The following is a 25,494-nucleotide window of genomic DNA, read 5'->3' as shown; positions in this document are numbered from 1 at the left end:
AATTTTTCCTCCCAAAATGGGGGTAAATTGGCTTCTGCCTCACTGTTTTTTTTTTCCTTCCTCTGGATCAACAAGGGTGGGGGGAAGAAAGAGGCTGAACTGGATAGACATTTTTCTTTTTTCAGTCTAGCTTACTATGTTACGTTACAGGGCAGAGAAAACCCAACTAGTGCTATCTTTAAGGATATGCAACCTGTGCAACCGCACACTCTCAATAAGAAAAAGCAATAACTTCCATGTGTCAGCAGTACAGCTGAAGATCAGCATCCAGCAAGCTGTAGAGAGATCGGACTTCTCTAAGATGCTTCTGGGTGCTATTATCAGTGTAAATCCCTATAGCTCTTATTTCTCTTGTGCCTGGCACTCTGGGGAAGGTCAAGGGGCCCCTATATGTATGAGAGTCATCCAGTCCTGTCAAAATTAGTGGGTTTGGATGACATTTATATATAGGGCCTTTAGCCCCTTAAAGGAGTGTTTCCATCTTGGCCAAACATGGCCCTTATGGGAATATCGCTGTGTATGAGGTGGTCAGAAGAATGGAAACAACCAAGAGTGGCTAAAGTAAGCTGTTTCTGTAACTCCCATAGACGCCAATGGTAGTTATGCAAACAGCGTAGTACAGCAACGTATGCTGTTTTCACAACTCGTGAGTTCCCATTAACGTCTATAGGAGTTACAGAAACAGTGTAGTGCAGCGCACTTGAGTGTTTCCATATACAGTTGGGCTACGTGATGTGGGGGCACAACTTCAGATAGCTACAGGCCCCAGACTTGGCACCCAAACCTTTATTATATTCTGTGGATATGCTATAATAGTCAAGGTGGGTATTCCTCTTTAATGTAAGTTCACATAAATCTACAGAGATCCAACCACAATACAAGACAATGAAGACCTAAGAGACTGGACAATAAAGATCCAACCACAAGACAATGAATCCCAATCATGAGACTGGGCTAATGAACAATAGAGGATAGTGAAGACCATACCACAAAACTAGACAGTGATAACCTAGCCTAAAGACAGTCCAACAAAGATCTGTGCACAAGACTGGACGATGAAGATCCAAACACAAGACAGGAACTATCACGTTCTAACCACAAGACAGAAGAGTGAAGACAAGACAATGAAAGACTAGATAAACATTCAACCACAAGACTGAAAAACAAAAATGTAACCACATAACTGGCCAATTATGACACAACAATAAAACAGAACAATGAAAACTAACCATAACACTGGACAAAAAAAGGCACAGCCACAAAAGATGACATAGAAGACCCAACCATAAATGTGGATAATGAAGAAACAACCACAAGACAAAATAATGACGACCAAACCAAAAGACAGGACAGTGAAGACCGAGCCACCAGACTGACCCAACCACACGGCAAACTATGAAAACAGGACATTTGGGTGGCTTGTTATAATGTTACCTGGGAAGGCTTCCATATTCTGCAAGGGCAGAGTAAAGGTCAACTCATTCTCACTCTTGACAGAGAGTTTAGCATTGGAGACGTGTTGTTGTATCAGGCACGTAATGACTTCAGGGTCACATGACTGAGTCACCACCATTCTGATATGGAGAGATAGGAGGACTTTACTGGCCATATCCCATGATCACAAAGATTCCAGCACAATAAAGACTCCTCAGTCTTTTACTGATAATATAACTATTCCTGGTTACCTTAAGTGATAACCAACTCCCCATTTTCTCTTGAGGAACAATGATGATCCCATACATTTCAATCTCCCGTTAGAGATCACAGCCTTCCGATCTGCAGATGAGAGGGGGTTAGCAGAATGTATGGGACAGATGCTGGGATCTGCAGTGTTACAGTAGAATGACTTTTATAGGACACTCTTCATGACTATCTTAACTGAAGAAATATACAGATAGTGAAAAACAAAATGTAGCAGGAATGCACAACTTCATTCAACCAGATATGAAAAGCTCATAACACAAAACCCTTGTTAGAAGAAATCCTCCTTCGGCCAAGGAACTACGAGTGATATGAATGGAGTTCTGCCCCAGTGTTGGATGTCATGCATCAAGTTTGAGTGTCCCACCAAAGGAACCAACTCAACTTGTGTGAGAACCTCTGGTAAACTGATACAGGAGTGTATTAAAATCAGGAGCCAAAGAGATGTGGATGGAACATAGTCAGGTGTACATGGAGCTGTCACCTTTTTAATTCAGCTTGTGAAGGGAACAAGTCTAATAAGGATATGGTAGATCCACCAGAAGTGACCATAACCATGCCCTACTCATAAAGCCGGTAGTAGTACTGGGCATGGGAAGAATACCAGTTCTATAGATTTGGAAAGGTAGGAAGGCAAATGTGAACTAGAGCTATTAGGATCAGTGACACGGGCCTGGGATGCAGACAGGATTGTTACTGTGGATATCAGGAGTCACTGGTTCATAGTCCACTTTGTATATCCAGTCATGTAATAACTGTGTCTTTTAGAATTATCACTCACCAGCCAAGATGTCAGCCTCATCCATGAACTGGGTGCTGAGTAGTGTGGCCCGATCTACCTTCCTCTCTTTCAGCATGGCCCAGACATAGTGTCTAGAACATGGGTCAAGAGCAGCAGTCGGTTCATCAAGTAGCAGAACCTAGAGGATAGACAGATAGACATCATACCAAGAGGACTGTACATTATCGTTTAGATGTCTTATGTTTCCACCATTACTTCTAAAGTCTCTTGGATCCAGTACTTCCTTGCTATATCCCAGATGGAGTGCAATGAGCTGGAGGCCTAACTCAGCAGAGTGGAGCTATCACACTTGTGTCATATTCTAGGAGGGGGAAACCGGTTGTGTCTTCTTTGTCAAGTCATTCACCGTGCATGCAAAAATTGCTGAGAAAAAAAACCATTGATTTCAATGGGTTCATCACATTCCCTTTTTTTTGCGTGCACATTTGTAGAGAAGTCTATGGGGATGTTCGCAAATGTGCACGCAATATGTAAGGGTATGCGTGAAAAACTCTATAAAACTGCATGGAAATGGACACATCTAGACCTCATTAGGCTACAGTAAATAGCCTTTTAATTAGGGTGGGAGGCCTTCGCCTATGTGAACATGCCCTGCACGCACAAAAAAGTACAGCAAAATGTATGAACAAGATCCGCGAGAAAGCAGGAGATTAAAAAAAAAATTGCACTGCGCATACGTCCAGCACGTAGCCAGAGCGTCCGGACGCATCCGCCGTGCTGAAGAAAAAAGATCCGGGCCGCACAGAGGAGAACCACGCTGGATCTGAGCAGGTAAGAAAATGTATTTTCCTGTCCGTGTCCGCGGGCACGGATGGATTCCACTGCATGCCATGGACGTTGGGCCTAACTTACATATTACGTTGCTATTGGTAAACAGCCAAAAAATGTTACATCACCCCATTAACAGTAATGTTTGTTGAGAATAATAAACTAGTAACAAAATAAAACAAAATAAACACAATTAAAAGCCAAATTGATTGTGCAGTGAATATATCGTATATAGTATATTGCTGGTCACATTTCTTGAAGTTCCACCCAGAAGTGGAAATGACTAACTAGCTGATTCGGACCTGTGATTGCCCTTTACAGGCTCCTATGGCGATATCCTGTAGATTATGGGCGAAGCGACCTATTTTTGTTAAAATTAGCCATCAGACCATTCTGACATGTTTCACCGCTAACTTGTATCCTCAGGGGTAAGAAGCTGAGTGAGCAAAAAACTGGCATGGCGAGGGGGTTTAAAGCCTTGCCACTGATGTCATTCTGTATGGCACCGCTTAGTAGGAAAGACGGGATTAACATTCATTTGAAAGGATTTACTGGATGTAATGAGAGATAATGGCACGATGTGCCCATCCATCGGCCCGGAGCACTGGCGTAACTTTAGGGGATGCAGGGGATGCAGTTGCACCCGGGCCCAGGAGCTTTGGGGGCCCATAAGGCCTCTCCTCTCCATATAGGGAGCCCAGTGCTATGAATAAAGCATTATAGTTGGGGGCCCTGTTACAGGTTTTGCATTGGGGCCCAGGAGCTTCAAGCTACGCCTCTGGCCCGGAGGATGTGTACGGCATCAAGGATTAAAGCCTCTGCTCCTGCAATCAAGCAGGAGCAAGTCGGGTCTTCGGCTGTCACTTTTAGTGGTCCACAACCTGTGGACATAAATGAGCATACCGGTAGTATTACACTGGTTAACAAATTTTTACAAAAGTCATGTTACTGAAATAAAACTAGTTATTTCTTATCAATTTTCATGTGTTCAACATGAATGTTATAAAATAATGTAAAAAATCAAGTCATAGACTACGGCCTCCTGCACACGGGCAGAAATTCCACGTCGAGATTTCCCGCAGAATTTCCACCCGTACAGGCTGCCATAGGATTGCATTGGTTTATGCAATCCTATGCAGACAGCTGCGATTTGAAAACTCATGCGGTAAACAAATCGTGGCATGTCCTATTTCTGTGCGAGTCTCGCAGAGGCCCGCACAGAAACGTCATGGATGACCCACCTGCTCTGCTCTGCGCATGTGCGGCTGTGCGGCAGCTGGCACATAGCAAAGCACAGACAAGATCTCGGGAGGAAGTGAACCGCGAGTCACTGCAGGGGCACAGGTCGCATTCCGCTGCGAGAATTCTTGCAGCAGGATCCGACGCGGTCGTTTTTATTCACACTAGGTCTTAGATTTCTTTGCTGGTCTCTTGTACAGCTCTTGGAGAGCATCTCTGTGGAGTGTCCAGCAGTAGACAGCCAGCATGGTAGTGGAGTGTCCAGCAGTAGGCGGCCAGCATGGTAGTGGAGTGTCCGGCAGTAGGCGGCCAGCATGGAAGTGGAGTGTCCGGCAGTAGGCGGCCAGCATAGAAGTGGAGTGTCGGGCAGTAGTCAGCCAGCATGGTAGTGGAGTGTCCGGCAGTAGGCGGCCAGCATGGAAGTGGAGTGTCCGGCAGTAGGCGGCCAGCATAGAAGTGGAGTGTCGGGCAGTAGTCAGCCAGCATGGTAGTGGAGTGTCCAGCAGTAGGCGGCCAGCATGGAAGTAGAGTGTCCAGCAGTAGGCGGCCAGCATGGAAGTAGAGTGTCCGGCAGTAGGCGGCCAGCATGGAAGTGGAGTGTCCGGCAGTAGTCGGCCAGCATGGAAGTGGAGTGTCCGGCAGTAGTCGGCCAGCATGGAAGTGGAGTGTCCGGCAGTAGTCGGCCAGCATGGAAGTGGAGTGTCCGGCAGTAGTCGGCCAGCATGAAAGTGGAGTGTCCGGCAGTAGTCGGCCAGCATGGAAGTGGAGTGTCTGGCAGTAGTCGGCCAGCATGGAAGTGGAGTGTCCGGCAGTAGTCGGCCAGCATGGTAGTGGGGTGTCCGGCAGTAGTCGGACAGCATGGTAGTGGAGCGTCCGGCAGTAGTCGGCCAGCATGAAAGTGCAGTTTCCGGCAGTAGTCGGCCAGCATGGAAGTGGAGTGTCTGGCAGTAGTCGGCCAGCATGGAAGTGGAGTGTCCGGCAGTAGTCGGCCAGCATGGTAGTGGGGTGTCCGGCAGTAGTCGGACAGCATGGTAGTGGAGCGTCCGGCAGTAGTCGGCCAGCATGGTAGGGGACCATGTTCCCTGGTGTCTTTGTTCCATTGTTGCGATATTTTGATGAAACGTTGGCCATGTCCATCACTAACCAAACCACAGTTGTCTGGAAAGAAATCCAGATAGGAATGAAGGAAGTGGATCTTTAGAGACATGTTTCAGCCAAGTTTCTGATACTGGCATGTCTTGTGGTTCCTTGTAGTTTTCTGCCCTAACATTCCTGAAAAAAATTGTAGAAACTATGTGAAAAGCATTCCATGCTTGTTTCACATCACCCTGCAGCAAGTTGTTGAACTGGTCATCTTTGAAGAGCTCTCCAATCTGAGGACCCACAAAAACTCCCTTTTTAATCTTTGCCTCGCTGAGTCCGGTCCATGGCTTTCACAAAGTTCTTCATCAAACCTATTTTGATATGATGGAGTGGTAGCGGGATTTTGTGAACCTCGACCAGAGCTGGGTGCTGGATATTCTTCTCTCCAACTGCTACATTTTGTCTGCGAGTCCATTCCTTCCACAAGTAGTGCAATTCCCTTGCTTGGCTATCCCACTCACATAAGAAACACATGTAATTTGTATATCTCTGCTGGAGTCCCATTAAAAGGGCAACTGCCTTCAAATCACCACAGATGTGCCAGCTGTACTTGTTAGACTCAATGGAGTTCAGTAGCTGCTTTAGGTTACTGTAACTGTAAGGATGTTGTTCCAGTCCTACTGGATAAATTTACGCAGTGAAACACAGAAAACGAACTATATGACATATCTTCAAAACGAGAGCTAATAAAAAATTTTCATGGTTATATTCGTGTTCAACACACCTACTACATACTACAGATTAGGACCATTTTAAGTCAGTAACAACTTCAGTGTTGAGCAGAGTTATTTCTGGACCTCTTCATTTTAAAATCAGCACATATATACGAGTTTCGAAGCTAAAACAGCCTCTTCTTCAGTATTTTTGGGGGGCACAAGCCAGGGACTGTAACTGGATTACTGGCATTTTTCCCTTAGAAAATAAGGAGGATGGCAGAATACCTCTGCAGCGCCACTTAATGGATAGCAGCATTACTTCAAGTCAATGCTTGACCCTTTATAAAGCTGTGTAGAGCAATGGAATTTAAAACCAAGCCAGGATCCATACACAGACAGCTGTTTCAGGACTTTTGCCCCTCAGCAGTGTGCAGTAGGATCCTGGCTTGGCTAGTGAGAGGTCTGTGATGTCTGTGATGGGAGAGGTAACATCCCTCCAATAGGTGACACTGCAGAGGTATTGCACCTTCCTTATTTGCCTATTACCTTCTTGATGCTCTCCTTTAGAGACGTTACAGCAATAGAGTTGGCTGCACCTGTTATACAAAGAACGCCCTCCACCCTCCAAAAAAAGACCTTCTTTCTTGATATTTGTGTAGAGGATCTAGCCCTATATTCTGTCATCTGGGTTGCGCCGCCTTTTTTTTCTATATTCTACAATATGCACACACAGAAAACTCACTGGTCATCAGTAACAATAACAAAAAGCCATACTTTATTAATACACTAGCGTACCCGTCGCGCGTTGCTGCGAAGACAGACATACATACATACTTCGTTTTTATATATCTAGATGACGGCAGCAGCGACCACTGAGGTTTTGTAGGCCGCTGCTTCCCCCTTCCAGGCTGAATAAAATAGCCGTTGTGTGAGAATCGCTGGGGGGGGGGGAGACATTCTTACTGCTGGGATAATCGCTGGGGGGGATGGGAGACATTCTGACTGCTGGGAGAATCGCTGGGGGGGGATGGGAGACATTCTGACTGCTGGGAGAATCGCTGGGGGGGGATCGGAGACATTCTGACTGCTGGGAGAATCGCTGGGGGGGGATGGGAGACATTCTGACTGCTGGGAGAATCGCTGGGGGGGGGATGGGAGACATTCTGACTGCTGGGAGAATCGCTGGCGGGGGAGCGGAGGCATGACTGCTGGGAGAATCGTTGGGGGGAGGGGGGCATGGTGACTGCCAAGAAAATCTCTGTGGGTGAAGGGGGGCATGATGACTGCCAGGAGAACCGCTGGGGGGGAGCCATTATGACTGCTGGGGGAACCACTTGGGGGGAGGGGGGCATTATTATTGCTGGCGGACAGCTGAGGGTGGCATTGTGACTGCTGGTGGACCACTGGGGAGGGGGTATTATGACTGCTGGGGGAACCGCTGGGGGGGGGGAGCGGGCATTATTACTGCTGGGGGACAGCTGGGGTATGTCACTCTTATTACTAATGGGGGGAGTGTCACTATTATTACTGCTGTGGAATGTCACTATTATCGCTGGGGTGAAGGTGTCACTATTACCGCTGGGGTATGTGTACATGTGGCAGAAATGGGCAGGGCTCTTTCAGAATAGACCGGGTGCAGATTTTGACTGCTTTTTAGATGCGGAAATGCTGCAGAATTTTCCACAGAAATCTCCGCTGAGGACATTCTGCAGTATTTCCGCGTCCAAAAAGCAGTCAGAATCTGCACCCGGTCTATTCTGAAACAGCCTTGTCCTTTTTAGAACGACGGGGGTAAAATCATACGTTGTGATAAGCCCCGCCCCCTAACGTGTTGGCACTTTGCGATACATAAGTGGGTTTTGGGTTGTAGTTTGGGCACTCGGTCCCTAAAAGGTTCGCCATCACTGGCCAAGTACATGTTTGCCCACTTCCAACTCCAATGGAGACTGACTGTAAATGGCTGGCGTGCTCTAGTATTTATGCTTTCAAGCTGTACGTGTCATTGCATACAGTCTATCTATCTATCTATCTATCTATCTATCTATCTATCTATCTATCTATCTATCTATCAGGGTTATTGCATACAGTCTATCTATCTATCTATCTATCTATCTATCTATCTATCTATCTATCTATCTATCTATCTATCTATGACATCAGGAAATGAGAGAATTAGATTTTGTAGGCCGCTGCTTCCCCCTTGCGGGCTGAATAAAATAGCCGTTGGGTGGAACATACAATTTATCCGGCTGCTGTGGCTTCTTAGGAAGATATCCTAGTACTTGTTTACCCACTTCCAACTCCAATGGTAATTGGCTGGCGTGCTCTAGTGGTTCCAAGCTGTACGTGTCATAATAGAGCCTTAATGACATCACAATGCAGCTTTATAGAACATGTTGGGGCATGTTCAAGGGCGTCCGATGTTGATGACATCAGTGATGACATCACAATAGCAGGTGGCTTACTTATTCGATCTACGTGGGGGGGGGGCGTAACTTTCGACGACGCTCGCGCGCCATTTATCGTAGGATATTTGTACTATGCCTATAATCTTCCCAGGAGTGTACTTAACAACTTCCCAAAGTTTCATGGCGATCGGATGAATGGTGTAGTAGCGCATAAAGGACAAACAGACACGCAGACACGCACGCAGACAGACATACATTCAATTTTATATATATAGATATTAAAAATCCATATGATAGAATACAAACAGAAAATACATGCACAGACACACAAGACACAACAAAGCAGATAACCCCCCATATTTATATTTATATATATAATTAGTAGCAAGCGGGCTGCACTACCCTCGGGATCGCTGACTTCTCATACGTGAAATGGCGCACCACACATGTAAATACGGCTCAGGAGATGTGTATTTCTTTGTTTGGCTCCTGCCAGCCTTTATTCAACAGCACATCACACGACGTCAATATATACAATTCAAATAGGCACCCCCCAACTTGGGTGTGAGCCCAGGGGCGTCATCCCTGTCCGACTCTGGCCTTCGCTAGGCCACCAGCCTGCAGCACCTCCCTCTGCTGCACTGGTCCTCTCTCTCTGATTCTGGCAGGAACTGGCCCTTTTCTAGTTCCTGCTCCACCCCTTTGTGTTAACCCTCGCATCAGAAGTCCTGTCTGCAGCCCTCTACAGGCCCTTCTGTGTACTGCACTACTATATATATATATATATATATATATATATATATATATATATATATAACAATCTGATAGATACCAAAATTTAAACCACTTACAAACGTTTCAATCTCAAATATGAATTCAAGGATCATACATTTATACTGAAATGCCATTGCTCAAACAAACAATAATCATTATTTTATATAACTATTATCCCCTATAAATACATAAATATCATAAGCTGCTGAGAAAACCAACGGCACCCGACGCGTGTACATTTTTTTCCGTCAGCAGAATTCTGAGAGGTTTGTGATTTAGTAATTGTCAGGACAGCCGGGATGGACCCACCATGCCATGAACCAAATTTGCTTGTAGCTGTTTCTGGGGGTAGCATCCGGGGTCCCTTGGTATTCACTCTTTAAAACCACCTATTTAGATCTGGTCTTTGCTATAGGGATTCCATGCCAGTACCCCAGAAGTTGTTTTGGTGTTGTGGCAGTTAACCCAAACTAGTCATGGTAGCCGTAGTGCGGTACAGAACGAGTAGGCAGAGACATAGTCAGGAAACAGAGCTGAGATCAGAACAGGCAGAATTCTTGGGTAACAATATAACAAGCCAAGGGTCAGGACAGATATAACATGGTGTACAAACAAGTAGAGGCCAGGAATGGAGTGGAGAAATAGAATGGAGGAGATGGGAAAGCTGAGTAGCACAAGCACAGGTCAGATGAGACTAATTGCTCAGACATTTACAAGTGGGAGAGGGTGCTTCAAATAAACAGATTAGAAACGGACAACTGCCACAGATGACACTGAGGACACAGTATTGGCTGTGACCAACAGAAGGCGGAGCTAAGGGATGCCATCAACCATGACCAACCACCATAACAGTAAAAAAACAAACAGAAGCAGCAATTTTTAAAAGCTGTTCTTTTCATCTGAAACAGATTGATGTAGCTGAATGTTTTATATACTTATGCACTGCTCTTTGTACATAGGTAACCTTTAGAGTTGAGCGAACGTACTCTTCCGAGCTTGATGCTCGTTCGAGTATTAGCATACTCGATGGTGCTCGCTAGTCGAGCGAGCATCATGCCGTGTTCGACCCCGCCCCAGTTTTGACCCCTCCCCACTGCAACGTGTCAATTTTGACCCCTCTCCGCTGCGACGCTGCGCACGTCAACGGTAGTTTGTTGCTGGCTTCATGGAGGAGAGAGAGAAAGAACAAAAAAAAAAAGCTCGGCAACCGGCGGGTCCCATACAAAAATGCTCGAGTCTCCCATTACAGTCAATGGGGTTCGTTACTCAAATAGAGCTCTCAAATTTTACGACAAGCTCGACTCGAATAACGAGGACCTGAGCATTTGGGTGCTCGCTCATCTCTAGTAACCTTATTTTCATGTATTTTATGCATCATAGTAGAGATTCCACCATTGGGTACATCATTAGTCAGTCCTGATCATTGGTGCCAAATTCTATTTTAAATATTGTGGTTTTAGCTGTCAAATATGTCTTTACTCTCCACTGCTCCTTGGGGAAGGGGCCATGAACGCCAGAAACACGTTGTATATAAAATGCGTCAATAAAATGACCATTGTTCTTTACCAACCAGACTGCACTGATGCAAAATGCCTCTGATATTATGAGCCCCTGTCAGCGTTATCCATTCCCCATGTTGGTGGGCACCAGATATGCCATAGATGATATCCAGTACTGACATGTGGGCACATTGGGGCCATAAACTGTAATTGGTTAATGCTCTCCATTGACATTGTTGCAGCGGTTCTGAAATCTTCACCTTGCTTTCAAGCCGGACCAGGTTTTAGCAGTATCTCTGTCTTTCCTGGGGCTGAGGGGCGTGGTGTTGGGTGAGTGATGTCAGTTCTCATCTGTCTCTAGTTACCCTGCCCCATTTAGTCTAACTCAGAATTGACGTCAGTGTGGGTCAATTCAGTTTGATCCTCGATTGATGGTGAGGGGCATTGCCGGTCTCTGGAGCTCCATTTCCTTACTACAGACTACTACACCAGCTAAGTACCACAGTTTGTTAGCTTGTACTGTTCATTGTTGTGTTCAGGGCTCCCTGGTAGGGATTTGTTAGTGGCCAAAGTACGTGTGTGGGCCTGCACTTATCAGAGCGGTCGGCCTGTTGACTAGGCAGGGGTCTCTCCTGGGGTAGAGGTTTTCAGGGAAAGGTTTTCTTTAGTTTCAGTGCGCCTACCCACTGGCGTTGCCGATTTTCGTGCGTGAAAAACGCAGCATTTTTCGCGCCTTTTCCGTTAATTTCCATTGACATTCATGGGTGCATTAAGAGAAAAAAAAGGACACATATGCAACTGACAGTTCCTATGTGAAAAATTGCAACGGACCGAAAAAAAAAACGCAAATGGACAAGAACACATTCTATACTAATTGCTCTTCAGAAAAAACGCAAAACGCAAAGGAAAAAAAATCGCCAGTGGGTAGGCGCCCTCATTTAGTATTTTACACAGTCGTGTTTTTTTGGTTGTGTTACACACAGTTCTGCTTATTCTTTTGTTTCTGTATGCTGCACATCTGGTCAGGATGCAACAGACATTTAGAGTAATATCCAGTATGTCATTTCAATTGATTGTTAATCATGTCTTTCTTAAGACCCTTTTACACGCAAAGATAATCTTTCAAACGACTGAAAGATTTAGCAATCTTTTTGCATAAAGTATTAATGGCTATTAACACTTTATCATCTTCATTTGCATGTAAAAGGGCCTCCAGGAGCTGTTTGCAGAGCCCAGCGTGGGATTGTTCTCATCGCAGCTGCCGACAGGTTGCAATGTTATCTGCTGGCTCTCCACAGAGATAACAGCCTGCGGTCTACTGAGAGATAAATGTGTTTGCTTTTCTCCAGTAGCTGAAGGATGGATTTTAAGTTCACCTTAAAATCAACATTCAAAAGAAAAGCGCTCAATGCCCGCATTTACATGTAACAATTATTGCTTATTTTCGGTCGTTTGAACGAATTTTGAGTGATAATCGTTACGTGTAATTGGGCCTTTAGTGGTGATGCTCTAACAGAGCTAAGGGATAACAGAGACAAGGGATGTGGTTGGTTACACATTGGGGTTTTGCCTAATGATACTATACACTAAGTGGACAATCACCTTGGGTTTTTACCCTTTTTGTTTTATTCTGTTAATAGTTTAATATCATCAATAAAAGTTATGTTTTAATGAGGCGGATGCAGCATTATTGGATTCTGTTTGCCAATAAAATCCTAATAAAGGATAATACAATAATCTTTTACCTGGGGGTCTCCAAGGATTGCGATTCCAAGACTCAGCTTCCTCTTCTGTCCTCCGCTCAGTTCGGATGCCTCAACATTCTCAACATCTGTCAACTGCAGATCAGAAATTACCTTCTGGACCTGGAATATGAACCAGATAATGAATAGTTGCCTTAGAAGGTGCCAACACAAACAGTTCTTCATCTACATCCCCCTAGTACTCATACAAAGGGGTGCTGATAAGTATTGAGACTTACCCAGAAAAATTGAACTAGGAAGCTCAAAATTGCAGGTTGTACTTGTCTATTTGTCTATATTTAATGACGAAAAAATCAGCTACCTATGATTTTAACTTATCGGTTTTTTTCTGGTCCAAAGTGAACATGGCGGCATCTCCAAAGATGTTCAGTGTGGAAGAACATAGGACCATAATCAAGTTCCTGTTTCTTCAAGGAAAAGGTGCAAAGCAGATCCATGATGAAATGTCACAAACTTTGGGTGACGGCGGCCCTTCATATGCAACAGTTAAATGTTGGCTTGAAAATTTTTAAAACTGGCCATTTCAGTGTTGAAAGTGAGAAACCCAGTGGAAGGTCTGTCTCCTTGCCTGCAAGTGTGAAAGCCATCCATGACATGATGGCTCATTCCAGACCTCATCTGGAATACTGTATCCAGTTCTGGGCAACCCACTTTAAAAAAGACATAGACACACTGGAGCAAGTTCAGAGAAGAGTTACTAGGATGTTGAGCGGTCTGCAAATCATGTCCTATGAGGAACGGTTAAAGCATCTGGGAATGTTTAGCTTGCAAAAAAGAAGGCTGAGAGGAGACGTAATAGCTGTCTACAAATATCGGAAGGGTTGTCATAGTGCAGAGGGATCAGCCCTATTCTCATCTGCACAAAAGAAAGACTAGAAGCAATGGGATGAAACTGAAAGGGAGGAGACACAGATTAGATATTAGACAGTAGGATGAACAATGAGTGGAACAGGTTACCCCGGGAGGTGGGGAGTTTTCCTTCAATGGGAGGTTTTAAATAAAGGCTGTACAGACATCTGTCTGGGATGATTTAGTGAATCCTGCACTGAGCAGGGGGTTGGACCTGATGACCTTGGAGGTCCCTTCCAACTCTACTATTCTATGATTATGGAGGGCCACCGAATGTCAGCAAAAAGTATTGCTACATATCACGGGAGAGAGTTGGTGCCATTATCCATAACGACTGAGGAATGAGAAAGCTTACAGGCAAGCGGATCCCAAAACTTTTGGCAACCAAACAGAAGAGGAGACGTCTAAGGAATGGAGGCACAGTGCTTCCTCCAGGCCAAAGCAATTCCATGGGCAATGGTCACCACAGGAGCAAATGGCAACCATTTTTTGGGATAAGAAGGGAGATCTGCTTGTGGAGTACCTCCCAAAGAGTTCAATCATCAATGCAACATATTACTGTGCGATATTGACAAAGCTGAGGCAAAATATTAAGGGAAAATATCGACGAAAGCTCTGCAAGGGTGTCATCCTGTTGCATGACAATGCCCCACCACACACTGCAGGGGTATTAGTGTATCTTGATGCCACCGGAAGCTAGGGGTTTGATAGGAGGAACGCCCCTCTCAAACCCCTAGTTGCCGATAGGGTGAAGAGACGAAGGTCCTAGCAGCACATTGCACATTATTTCTTGCTGGCTGTGGTGGCTTAGGGTGAGGGTAAATTTTCCATTTAGGCTTATATTATCAGCTGTAACAAGAAAAGGAACCCTTAGGCTTTCAACTGATGCCCCATCCACCCTATTCTCCCCACCTGGCTCCATCTGACTACTATCTGTTCGCCAATCTCAAAAAACACCTAAAGGGACGGTTTGGGAGTGATTTGGAAGCAACTAATGCTGCAAATGAGTGGTTTGACCGGCAGTCCAAAGAATTCTATTTGCAGGAACTTAAAAAGCTGCAAGAGAGATGTCACAAGTGCATTGACATCCTGGGGGAATATGTAGAATAGTGGGGCAGTTTCAGCTTCCTAGCTCAATTTCTTTTTTCTTGGTATTGACATGTGACAGCGTTTTCCAAACCACATTTCTTACCTCCTGATCCACCGAGCCAGAAGGGGTCCCTATAATTTTAGCAAACACCTTCAAGTTTTCTTTCACAGTCAAGGGATCAAATTTGACATCAAACTGTGGACAGAATCCGATGCTCTTGTGTATCTTCTCCAGGTGACTCATGTTCGAGAGGCCGTAATTATAGATAAAGGCTGACCCTAGGAAAATTAATGGGTAGCAAATGTGAATGAAGCAAGAAAAGAAATCATACAAGCCCTACCTTAAGATTTTCTGCCCCACAAGCCACCATTTTACCAGTTGTTATCTAACCAGTCAATATCTTGTGGCTCATTTAGACACAACAAGAATCGCTCAAAAATCACTCAAAGCTGTCTTTTGAGCGATTCTCGTTGCATCTAAATGCAATGACATTGTGCAGTTTTTGTGCACAAGTCGTTCCTTGCTCACTTCAATTTTTCTTGAATTGAGCGATCAGCTGTTATCACAGCCGGCTGCGCTGATAAGATTCTCTGTGCCTGTGTCCTGCTGTGAATTCACAGTGGGGCACCAGCTGTAAGTGTGCAGAATAATACAGCTGTTTGCTTATACAACACAGCTGTTTTGTTCTATTATTTGTCCCACGCCGTCTGCATAACTGTATAGTAGCTACCTAGCTACTATAAGGTATGCAAAGATGATCGCTCAAAACTGTCACTCAAACTGTCGTTTGAGCAACTTTTGAGTGATCATCCGCCAGTGTAAATGGGGTCTTAGTCATTATCTCACCAGTCACATGAGTAGGACAGACTCTAAAAAAGGCTTCTCGTTTTCTGCGTTTATTTAAATAATGAATGCGACCTTCTAGAGACAACTACGTAGATTGATATATTATCATACTGAATGGGCATTTTCATGTAACTGAGCCATCAAGGACCTACAAACAGTATTGTATCGTCAACTATTTGCTCACATTTATGGGTATCAGTTTTGTCAGTGGAAATACCCTTTATACTCACCCTTTGCTGCAAATATTTGGGTAACTAATAGGGAACTTCACTTACCAATAAACCGCCTACAACCATGAATTGCAATGCCTTCTATATATGTGTCTAAACTGAGTACTGTTACATACACTAGACTGACTGCAATTGTTCTAGTGAAGGCGACTTGTAATTATGTTATGTTTTGTTGCATTGTGTGCTGTAACTACTTTTTTTGCAGATGTCGTGTATTTCATTAGTTCACTTCTGGCTATGTTAATTATGCATGGTGGGCATTGGAATCACAGTATTCTCTGGTCATGAGTGTGGATTTTTGAATGTGGCGCTGCATTGGCTTCATCTAGGGGAGTCAGAAATTATAATTGAGGCTACTACAGTATACGTGCCTATGTTGAGGTGTGATGTACTTAGCAATGGACAGAAAGTGGCAGTTGTGGCTGTGACGGCTGCATGAAACTGACTGGAATTTGCAAACATCAGCCTGCCTGGTCTGTGGCAAGTGGAGTTTGTTCCGGCCATAGCACCATAGTAGTGCTATTAATCATGAGATCATGTTGAGTTGTAATCCGCCATCCTGTTGTCTTGACCTGACATGGCTTTACTGGAAGTGTCCCTAGAAAACTGGAATAGCTTTGGACTGCTACCTGGAAAGTTAAACTATTACTATAGAGTAAGAAAAGCCCTTAGGATACTGCTTTTGTTACTATAGACTGTTAGAGTGGAACCCAAAGTGCCCAGCCAAGATTTTTTTTTCACATGAGATGTCATGAGACTCTGCAACTTTGTACCTGTTGTACCTGTAATCATTAAGCCTTGCACCTCCTGTGGAGTATTTTTTTTAAATTTATTTATTGCCTTTTTCCTGAACTATCCTTGAATGGTGCCCTCCAATAAGAGTCAAGTGCCACACACAGAACTGACCCTCTTACAAGTTGACTGTAATCTCTACCTGGCGACATCTTCAGGCCCCAAGGCGTCATCCTTATAACTAATGTCTTACCAGATGTCGCACTGCACACTCCGCTTAAGATATTCATCAACGTCGTCTTTCCTGCCCCACTGTGCCCCAGCAAAGCAGTGATCTGTCCCTCGTAGATGTCGAAATCAAGACCTAGGAGAAAATAAGAAAAGACCCAGATGTAAGAATTGGCATGAAGAGCTGGAGGCCTCTTGTTGCCTTCTCCCTGATGATGTGTCTAATATGGCTGGCTAAAGTCATCATAAGCCCCATAACAAATTGTGATGGTGTCTGACTAGTTTTATCATCATGGCAGCTAGATACTTCGCAAAATCGAAAGTATAAAATACATTTCTTTATGAGCTCTCGGACACTTGTATCTTTTTATACTGCCCCTTAGCCCTCCAGAGAAGCAGTGAAAATGGACGGGTGGAGCAACTCCCAGGAAGAAATTGGCAGGTTTTCCCATCAAAATGACATATATATATATATATATATATATATATATATTATTTCGGTTTCCCCAATGGGGTTAAGATTTTTTGAACAGATGCAGCCAACCCAAATCACATCTCAAATTTCAAGGACGATGTATATATGATTCTGTTGGTCAATAAGGAAAAAACTTAGAATAGGCGCGACCGTCTTCGAGATGCACAAGACATCAGAAGATTAGCCTGCAAAAGTAGACGCATTTCGGGGCTATGGCAGCCCTTCGGCCTCTAGCACACTTGTGTTTTCTTCATCCATACGTAGTACGTTAAAAAAAAAGGACAGCATACGGACCCATATTATTCTATAGTGCAATACACACTACTTCCCCACAGGCAAAGACTGCATGAAATGACTCATTGCATGCACTATTTTGATACGTTTTACAGACAAGACTTGCCCATTCAAGTCAATTGGGAGAGACAAAAACAGGAAGCACATGGATCCATTTTTTAAAAAGATGCAGAAAAAAAGAATGGGGATTGTATCAATTTTTTTCTTTTTGCGGATGTAAAAAACGCATGAAATACAGAGAAAGAACACGGACCAAATTCGGAGGCCATATGAAGCGGTGATGTAGCCGAGACTTGTCCAGAAGTAGTAAAGCAGAGGCGGTTGTATTCCATTATATCAGAAGAGATGGGTACTTGGCTCCTTTACATCTCGGAGCTGTGTGGTCATTGTACACTATGAGTGATGGCTCACCTCTCAGCGCCTCAACCGCCTGGTCTTCGCCTTTATACGTTTTTCTGACATTATGGATCCTGGAAGAAAAGGGAAGCACCTGAATTACTGAGAAGTAATAGTGTAATTTCTTTTCATTCTATACCCTGAGGACTGGCAGGCAGCTTTGGATTTTGCTCTATGTTGACTGGTGAAGTTTTGGCTGAGTATTAGAGATGAGCGAACGTACTCGTCCGAGCTTGATGCTCGGGCGAATATTAGCGTGTTCGGGATGCTCGTTACTCGTAACGAGTACCACACGATGTTCGGGTTACTTTCACTTTCATCTCTGAGACGTTAGCGCGCTTTTCTGGCCAATTGAAAGACAGGGAAGGCATTACAACTTCCCCCTGTGATGTTCCAGCCCTATACCACCCCCCTGCTGTGAGTGGCTGGGGAGATCAGATGTCACCCGAGTATAAAAGTCGGCCCCTCCCGCGGCTCGCCACAGATGCCTTGTGAGATAGCTGAGGGACAGTGCTGTTGGTGCCGGAGCTGCTATAGGGAGAGCGTTAGGAGTTAGTGTAGGCTTCAAGAACCCCAACGGTCCTTCTTAGGGCCACATCTAACCGTGTGCAGTAGTGTGGAGGCTGCTGTTAGCAGTGTTGCACTTTTTTTTTTTTTTCCAAATCGGCCGTGCAGAGCATTGCGCCCTGCAGTAATACTACAGGGACAGAAGTGGTGGTTAGGCAGGGAGAGTGTTAGGAGTTAGTGTAGGCTTCAAGAACCCCAACGGTCCTTCTTAGGGCCACATCTAACAGTGTGCAGTACTGTGGAGGCTGCTGTTAGCAGTGTTGCACATTTTTTTTTTTTTCCAAATTGGCTGTGCAGAGCATTGCGCCCTGCAGTAATACTCCAGGGACAGAATTGTGTAGGCAGGGCCAGAAGACATATTTTATTGATTGAATATACGCAGTGGGCCTTTCCTTTAAAAAAAAAGGGCAAAAATTCTATTTGGCCTGCAGGCTTGCGCCAATTTATTTCCTGGCTGGGAAATCACCGCTCTGCTGTAGTTAATAACTGTGCAACACTGCAGTTCTGTGACACACTGCAGGGCCACAACACATTTATTATTGATTGAATATACGCAGTGGGCCTTTCCTTTAAAAAAAAAGGGCAACTATTCTATTTGGCCTGCCTCTGACAGTCCTCAGCGTTCTGGGTACGTGTGTGCTGGGTGGAGAACGTAAAAAAAATCATACGCAGCCAGCTAAGTTTAACAGCAGGCTTGTGCCAATTTATTTCCGGGCTGGGAAATCACCGCTCTGCTGTAGTTAATAACTGTGCAACACTGCAGTTCTGTGACACACTGCAGGGCCACAACACATTTATTATTGATTGAATATACGCAGTGGGCCTTTCCTTAAAAAAAAAAAGGCAACTATTCTATTTGGCCTGCCTCTGACAGTCCTCAGCGTTCTGGGTACGTGTGTGCTGGGTGGAGAACGTAAAAAAAATCATACGCAGCCAGCTAAGTTTAACAGCAGGCTTGCGCCAATTTATTTCCTGGCTGGGAAATCACCGCTCTGCTGCAGTTAATAACAGTGCAAGACTGCAGTTCTGTGACACACTGCAGGGCCACAACACATTTATTATTGATTGAATATACGCAGTGGGCCTTTCCTTTAAAAAAAAAAAAGGAAAAAATTCTATTTGGCCTGCCTCTGACAGTCCTCAGCGTTCTGGGTACGTGTGTGTTGGGTTGAGAACTTAAACAAAAATCATACGCAGCCAGCTAAGTTTAACAGCAGGCTTGCGCCAATTTATTTCCTGGCTGGGAAATCAAATCACTGGTAATACAGCATGCTGAGGGGTAGGGGTAGGCCTAGAGGACGTGGACGCGGCCGAGGACGCGGAGGGCCAAGTGAGGGTGTGGGCACAGGCCGAACTCCTGATCCAGGTGTATCGCAGCCGACTGCTGCGCGATTAGGAGAGAGGCACGTTTCTGGCGTCCCCACAATTATCGCACAATTAATGGGTCCACGCGGGAGACCTTTATTAGAAAATGAGCAGTGTGAGCAGGTCCTGTCGTGGATGGCAGAAAGTGCTTCGAGCAACCTATCGTCCACCCACAGTTCTGCGCCGTCCACTGCTGCAAATCCGAATCCTCTGTCTGCTGCTCCTCCTTCCTCCCAACCTCCTCACTCCACTACAATGACACATGCTCAGGAGCGGGAAGACTCCCAGGAACTGTTCTCGGGCCCCTGCTCAGATTGGGCAGCAGTGGTTCCTCTCCCACCAGAGGAGTTTATCGTCACTGATGCCCAACCATTGGAAAGTTCCTGGGGTCCGGGGGATGAGGCTGGGGACTTCCGGCAACTGTCTCAAGACCTTTCAGTGGGTGAGGAGGACGATGACGATGAGACACAGTTGTCTATCGGTGAGGTAGTAGTAAGGGCAGTAAGTCCGAGGGAGGAGCGCACAGAGGATTCTGAGGAAGAGCAGCAGGACGATAAGGTGACTGACCCCAACTGGTTTGCAATGCCTACTCAGGACAGGTCTTCAGAGGGGGAGGCAAGGGCAGCAGCAGGGCAGGTTGCAAGAGGCAGTGCGGTGGCCAGGGGTAGAGGCAGGGCCAGACCGAATAATCCACCAACTGTTTCCCAAAGCGCACCCTCGCGCCATGCCACCCTGCAGAGGCCAAGGTGCTCTAAGGTCTGGCAGTTTTTCACAGAGACGCCTGACGACCGACGAACAGTGGTGTGCAACCTTTGTCGCGCCAAGATCAGCCGGGGAGCCACCACCACCAGCCTCACCACCACCAGCATGCGCAGACATATGATGGCCAAGCACCCAACAAGGTGGGACGAAGGCCGTTCACCGCCTCCGGTTTGCACCGCTGCCTCTCCCCCTGTGCCCCAACCTGCCACTGAGATCCAACCCCGCTCTGAGGACACAGGCACTACCGTCTCCTGGCCTGCACCCACACCCTCACCTCCGCTGTCCTCGGCCCAATCCACCAATGTCTCGCACCGCACCGTCCAGCCGTCGCTAGCGCAAGTGTTTGAGCGCAAGCGCAAGTACGCCGCCACGCACCCGCACGCTCAAGCGTTAACCGTCCACATAGCCAAATTTATCAGCCTTGAGATGCTGCCGTATAGGGTTGTGGAAACGGAGTCCTTCAAAAGTATGATGGCGGCGGCGGCGGCCCCGCGCTACTCAGTTCCCAGTCGCCACTACTTTTCCCGATGTGCCGTCCCAGCCCTGCACGACCACGTCTCCTGCAACATTGTACGCGCCCTCACCAACGCGGTTACTGCCAAGGTCCACTTAACAACGGACACGTGGACAAGCACAGGCGGGCAGGGCCACTACATCTCCCTGACGGCACATTGGGTGAATTTAGTGGAGGCTGGGACAGAGTCAGAGCCTGGGACCGCTCATGTCCTACCCACCCCCAGAATTGCGGGCCCCAGCTCGGTGGTGGTATCTGCGGCGGTGTATGCTTCCTCCACTAAAGCACCCTCCTCCTCTTCCTCCTCCAACGCAACCTCTGTCTCGCAATCAAGATGTGTCAGCAGCAGCACGTCGCCAGCAGTCGGTGTCGCGCGGCGTGGCAGCACAGCGGTGGGCAAGCGTCAGCAGGCCGTGCTGAAACTACTCAGCTTAGGAGATAAGAGGCACACGGCCCACGAACTGCTGCAGGGTCTGACAGAGCAGACCTACCGCTGGCTTGCGCCGCTGAGCCTCCAACCGGGCATGGTCGTGTGTGACAACGGCCGTAACCTGGTGGCGGCTCTGCAGCTCAGCAGCCTCATGCACGTGCCATGCCTGGCCCACGTCTTTAATTTGGTGGTTCAGCGCTTTCTGAAAAGATACCCACGCTTGTCAGACCTGCTCGGAAAGGTGCGCCGGCTCTGCGCACATTTCCGCAAGTCCCACACGGACGCTGCCACCCTGCGGACCCTGCAACATCGGTTTAATCTGCCAGTGCACCGACTGCTGTGCGACGTGCCCACACGGTGGAACTCTACGCTCCACATGTTGGCCAGGCTCTATGAGCAGCGTAGAGCTATAGTGGAATACCAACTCCAACATGGGCGGCGCAGTGGGAGTCAGCCTCCTCAATTATTTTCAGAAGAGTGGGCCTGGTTGGCAGACATCTGCCAGGTCCTTTGAAACTTTGAGGAGTCTACCCAGGTGGTGAGCGGCGATGCTGCAATCATTAGCGTCACCATCCTCTGCTATGCATCTTGAGAAGTTCCCTGCAAAGTATAAAGGCAGATGCTTTGCGCTCGGAAACGGAGGCGGGGGAAGACAGTATGTCGCTGGATAGTCAGAGCACCCTCCTGTCTATATCTCAGCGCGTTCAGGAGGAGGAGGAGGAGCATGAGGAGGATGAGGAGGAGGGGGAAGAGACAGCTTGGCCCACTGCTGAGGGTACCCATGCTGCTTGCCTGTCATCCTTTCAGCGTGTATGGCCTGAGGAGGAGGAGGAGGAGGAGGAGGATCCTGAAAGTGATCTTCCTAGTGAAGACAGCCATGTGTTGCGTACAGGTACCCTGGCACACATGGCTGACTTCATGTTAGGATGCCTTTCTCGTGACCCTCGCGTTACACGCATTCTGGCCACTACGGATTACTGGGTGTACACACTGCTCGACCCACGGTATAAGGAGAACCTTTCCGCTCTCATACCCGAAGAGGAAAGGGGTTCGAGAGTGATGCTATACCGCAGGACCCGGGCGGACAAACTGATGGTAAAATTCCCAGCCAACAGCGCTAGTGGCAGAAGGCGCAGTTCCGAGGGCCAGGTAGCAGGGGAGGTGCGGAGATCGAGCAGCATGTACAGCACAGGCAGTGCAACAGTCTTTAAGGCCCTGGACAGCTTTATGGCTCCCCAGCAAGACTGTGTCACCGCTCCCCAGTCAAGGCTGAGTCGGCGGGAGCACTGTAAAAGGATGGTGAGGGAGTACGTAGCCGATCGCACGACCGTCCTCCGTGACGCCTCTGCCACCTACAACTACTGGGTGTCGAAGCTGGACACGTGGCCTGAACTCGCGCTGTATGCCCTGGAGGTGCTTGCTTGTCCTGCGGCTAGCGTCTTGTCAGAGAGGGTGTTTAGTGCGGCTGGGGGAATCATCACAGATAAGCGTACCCGCCTGTCAACCGACAGTGCCGACAGGCTTACACTCATCAAGATGAACAAAGCCTGGATTTCCCCAGACTTCTCTTCTCCACCAGCGGACAGCAGCGATACCTAAGCAATACGTAGGCTGCACCCGCGGATGGAAGCATCGTTCTCTCTCACTATCCAAAACGGGGACATTTCTGCTTCATCAATCTGTGTATAATATTCCTCCTCCTCCTCCTGCTCCTCCTCCTGAAACCTCACGTAATCACGCCGAACGGGCAATTTTTCTTAGGGCCACAAGGCTCACTCATATAATTTTTCTAAACAATTTTTATACGTTTCAATGCTCTTAAAAGCGTTGAAACTTTAACTTGAACCAATTTTTCGTTAAACTGGGCTGCCTCCAGGCCTAGTTACCACTTAAGCCACATTAACCAAAGCGATTAATGGGTTTCACCTGTCATCTTGGTTGGGCATGGCCAATTTTTTCTGAGGTACATTACTACTGTTGGTACACCAATTTTTTTGGGCCCTCACCTACAGTGTAATCATAGTAATTTCTATGTTCTTCGCCTGCACTCATGGTACAGAAAGGTGTGTGGGGTTGGCCTACACTTTAGCTACATAAATGTAACTGGGGCCTTGTCTATACTGCAGCTACTGAAATGTGAAAGAGACTGTTATCTCCCTAAACTGCTGCAATGGGAATGTTACTGGGGCCTGTCTTGAGTGCTACTATTACTGAAATGGAACTAAGACTGCGCACCCCCTATACTGCTGCTAGTGATATGTTAGTGGGGCCTGTCCCTAATGCTACCGCTGAAATGTTAATAATTCTGGGCTCTGCCTATACCGCTGCTAATGGTATGTCACTGGGGTGTGGAAACAGAGGCTTCACAAAGACATGATGGCGGCGAGGCCATTTCCCACCAACGCTGTTACTGTTAAGGTGCATATAACCACGGACAAGTGTAGAGGACACATAGTGCCTCCAAAACATCCCCCTCCTCCTCCAACAATGAAAACATTCTTGGCAAATACCTTTGCATTGGTCCGTCTGGTGGCAGTCCAAGAATTCCACCTTTAACGACACAACAAGAGAGCACCACCACCATCCCCCCGCCACGGCCCACTTAATCCTGGCCACATTCCGAAAACCAACTACATAAAACCGCGCTACCAGGTCCGCAGTCACCACCACATTACCACCAACGAGGTTACTGTTAAGGTACATATTACCAGTCTGACTGGGGCATGCAGTGTGGGCCGAAGCCCACCTGCATTAAGCACGACATTACTACCTCAGCTGTGTTGGGCAATGCAATGGGATATTTTTATGTACCGCCGGTGGCTTCCTGGCACCCACCCATGCTGTGGGTCCACAGGGAGTTGTTACTACATCTGTCCACTTGTAAAGAACCCCAGTCTGACTGGGGCATGCAGTGTGGGCCGAAGCCCACCTGCATTAACCACGACATTACCTCAGCTGTGATGGGCAATGCAATGGGATATTTTTATGTACTACCGGTGGGTTCCAGGGAGCCACCCATGCTGTAGGTGCACACGGAGTTTAACCTACATCTGTCCACTTGTAAAGAACCCCAGTCAGACTGGGGCATGCAGTGTGGGCCGAAGCCCACCTGTATTAAGCACAACATTACTACCTCAGCTGTGTTGGGCAATGCAATGGGATATTTTTATGTACCACCGGTGGCTTCCTGGCACCCACCCATGCTGTGGGTCCACAGGGAGTTGTTACTACATCTGTCCACTTGTAAAGAACCCCAGTCTGACTGGGGCATGCAGAGTGGGCCGAAGCCCACCTGTATTAAGCACGACATTACTACCTCAGCTGTGTTGGGCAATGCAATGGGATATTTTTATGTACCGCCGGTGGCTTCCTGGCACCCACCCATGCTGTGGGTCCACAGGGAGTTGTTACTACATCTGTCCACTTGTAAAGAACCCCAGTCTGACTGGGGCATGCAGTGTGGGCCGAAGCCCACCTGCATTAACCACGACATTACCTCAGCTGTGATGGGCACTGCAATGGGATACATTTATGTACAGCGGGTGGGTTCCAGGGAGCCACCCATGCTGTGGGTGCACACGGAATGCCCATTGCGGAGTTGTACCTGCCTGTGACTATTTATAAAAAACCGCGGTCTGACTGGGGCATGCAACACCTTGACAGAATGAATAGTGTGTGGCACATAGGTTCCCCATTGCTATGTCCACGTGTGCAGCTCCAGATGGAGGTGGCACAGGATTGGATTTCTCATTGCTTCTGTACAGCATTGTGGACTATCGCCCCGCCCCTTTTATGGGGGGGTCGCTGCCTAGCCATGCCAACCCTCTGCAGTGTGTGCCTGCTTTTCCTGTGGCAGACGCACTTATAAATAGACATGAGTGTGGCGTGGCATGAGGGCAGCTGAAGGCTGGGCAGGGACAGTTTGGTGTGCGCTGTGGACACTGGGTCGTGCGGGGGGGGGGG

General features: G+C 47.0%; 1 pseudogene; it reads right to left on the bottom strand.

Annotated features, from left to right (window-relative positions):
• LOC136588042 (ABC-type organic anion transporter ABCA8-like) overlaps positions 1–25,494 on the bottom strand; it is a 145,223-nt pseudogene that overhangs the window by 50,708 nt on the left and 69,021 nt on the right.

Source organism: Eleutherodactylus coqui, chromosome 13, assembly GCF_035609145.1.
Source record: "Eleutherodactylus coqui strain aEleCoq1 chromosome 13, aEleCoq1.hap1, whole genome shotgun sequence".
Taxonomy (NCBI): domain Eukaryota; kingdom Metazoa; phylum Chordata; class Amphibia; order Anura; family Eleutherodactylidae; genus Eleutherodactylus; species Eleutherodactylus coqui.
Note: the sequence above shows the minus strand (reverse complement) of the source record. Positions and strands in the feature narration are given on the sequence as shown.